Consider the following 2857-nt stretch of genomic DNA (forward strand, 5'->3'; position numbering starts at 1 on the left):
TGTTGGTGCACACGGCCATGTCTTGCTTCATTTGCTTCTCCCACGCCCGTGTTCATTTTGACAGTGTCGACCACGGAAGGATGGAACGGGCGTGTCACACACCCGTGTTACATTCTCAGTTTCAACCACGGTTTTAAGGCACGGGCATGCCTCACGCCTGTGTTGTTTTGGCAGTTTCACCCACGGTCATGTCGCACAGCTGTGGCAACTTATCGCATCCCGAGTTGGGGAAAAATCTTGCATTGTTTTCACACGGCCGTATCGCACGGTCGTGTCTCCTCCTATGGTGTGAGCACGGCCGTATTCCTGGTCGTGTGGAGGGAAAAACCCCATGTTTTAAGATTAAGTTAGTAGGTTAGATGTGAAAAGCTAGAATTTAAATAAATTATTATTGTTAGTGCTCGGGTTGCCTCCCGAGTAGCGCTTATTTATAGTATTAAGCTGGACTTACCTCTTTTCTTCATGGTCAAGGTGGTGCGAGGAGTTTACACTCCTCATCCCTGCTATCAATTTTATCAACATAATGTTTAAGACGAGTATTGTTTACCTTAAATGTGTCGAATTTGGGATGAATTACCTCAACTATACCATATGGGAAAATACTGAGTACCGTAAGAGGAATTTCTTCATTAGGTTCAGAAGTGGCAATGCGAGGATCTGCTGCATCTAGTAGTACTTTGTTTCCAACCTTAAGTTGATTTGGTGAGGTATTGAGCTTGTCTTGGCTCAGTTTTGGTTTATCGGGTGTTCTCAGTTTCTGTGTCCTCCATTCATCTAGCCCCTCAATTTGTAGCCTTTGTTCTTCATAGATAGGTCCTTTGTTGTTGTTTGAACACGACTCATATGCATTCTTCGTAACTGTTTCCTGCATAGAGGGTTTTACCACATGATCAGTACTAGTAGAATGATTTATACAACCACCTTCAATTTTTGATATGTTACTTGAATTATGAGCTTGAAGGGTGATTGTTTCGTCTCCCACACGAAGTGTGAGTTCACCTATACCAACATGAATAATGGTTCTAGCAGTCGCTAAAAAGGGTTGTCCTAAATTAAAGGTGCGTTACTATCCTCTTCCATGTCTAGAACAACAAAGTCTACTGGGTATATAAATTTATCGATCTTAACAAGAACATCTTCAATGATACCCCTAGGAAATCTAATGGTTTTATCAGCCAATTGAATGCTCATCCTAGTTTGTTTGGGTTTCCCAAGACCTACCTGTTTAAACATTTTATAAGGCATAACATTAATGCTTGCCCCTAAGTCAGCCAATGCATTATGAACATCTAAACTACCAATTAAACAAGGAATCATAAAACTCCCTGGATCTTTCAATTTTTTGAGTAGCTTATTCTGTAGAATGGCTGAGCAAACTGCATTCAACTCCACATGCAATGCCTCATCCAACCTTCATTTATTTGTTAAAAGCTTCTTTAAGAATTTGACTGCGTTTGGCATCTATGAAAGAGCTTCAATAAACGGTAAGTTAATATGTAACTTTTTTAATATTTTAAGGAATTTAATTGTTCTTCTGTGCGGTCATTCCTTGTCGCGTTTGGGTATGGCACATGGGGTTTGTATTCTTTACTTACCGATATCTGGTCATTATGGTCCACCTCACCCTTACCTTTACTTACCACAGTTTCCTGCCTCAGTTCTGGCTCAGGTGCAACTAACCCTTCCTCATCTTGAATGGTAATCACATTGATTTGCTCCCTTGGGTTAGACTCAGTGTTACTCGCAAACTACCTTGTGGTCGTTCAAAAATTAGTTTGGCAAGTTGGCCTATCTGAGTCTCGAGCCCTTGGATTGACGCTTGTTGATTTTTAAAGGCTGTCTCGGTATTCTAAAAATGAGTTTCTGACACTGAGATGAATTTTGTTAACATCTTCTCAAGGTTCGGCTTCTTTCCTGTTGGTAAGGTGGTTGTTGAAAGCCCAGAGGATGTTGTGGCCTTTGATTTCCTTGACCACCCCACGAGAAATTGGGATGGTTCCTCCAACCTGCATTATAAGTGTTATTATAAGGATTATTTTGAGATCGAGGATTATTACCCATATAATTTAACTGCTCGTTCTCCCTGTTGTGGCCATAGGGTGGGTGTTCTGGATTGCTTGATCCACCTCCACTTGCTTCGCACTGGATTACTAGGTGAACCTGTGAAGAACCAAGAAAACCGTTAATTTTTCTGTTCAAAAGTTCTACCTGATTAGAGAGCATGGTGACCGAATCGACGTTAAAAACGCTGGCTGTTTCGTTGGCTTTGTCCTCATGACTTGCCACTGATAGTTATTCAGTGACATCTCTTCTATAAATTCATAAGCATCTTCAGGTGTCTTATTATTGATAGTTCCGCTAGCGGCTACGTCGATCATCTGCCAAGTCAAAGGATTTAGGCCATTATGAAATGATTGAACCTGTAGCCAGATTGATAACCCATGGTGAGGGCATCTTTGCAAAAGGTCCTTGTATCTCTCCCATGCATCGTAGAGTGCTTCTAAATCTATCTACATAAAAGAGGAGATATCATTACGTAATTTGGCTGTTTTAGCCAATGGAAAATATTTTAATAAAAATTTTTCGGTCATCTGTTCCCAAGTAGTGATTGACCCTCGCGGTAACGAGTTCAACCACTATTTAGCTTTGTTTCTCAATGAAAAAGGGAATAACTGAAGGTGAATGGTGTTATCAGAAACACCATTAATTTTAAAAGTGTCGTAAAACTCTAAGAAATTTGCCACGTGAGCGTTTGGATCCTCATCCTGCAAACCATCAAACTGAACAAACTGTTGTATCATTTGAATTGTGTTAGGTTTCAGTTCAAAATTATTTGCAGCAACAGCAGGCCTAACTA

The 2857-nt window shown here is 40.5% G+C and overlaps 1 non-coding gene across 1 annotated transcript; it reads left to right on the forward strand.

Annotated features, from left to right (window-relative positions):
• The first annotated feature begins 2436 nt into the window (after positions 1–2436).
• On the forward strand, positions 2437–2543 carry LOC121230051 (small nucleolar RNA R71). Its single transcript, XR_005928002.1, has one exon. It is a non-coding gene; the product is annotated as a small nucleolar RNA R71 (small nucleolar RNA).
• The last annotated feature ends 314 nt before the right edge of the window (positions 2544–2857 follow it).

Source organism: Gossypium hirsutum, chromosome A05, assembly GCF_007990345.1.
Source record: "Gossypium hirsutum isolate 1008001.06 chromosome A05, Gossypium_hirsutum_v2.1, whole genome shotgun sequence".
Classification (NCBI taxonomy): Eukaryota; Viridiplantae; Streptophyta; class Magnoliopsida; order Malvales; family Malvaceae; genus Gossypium; species Gossypium hirsutum.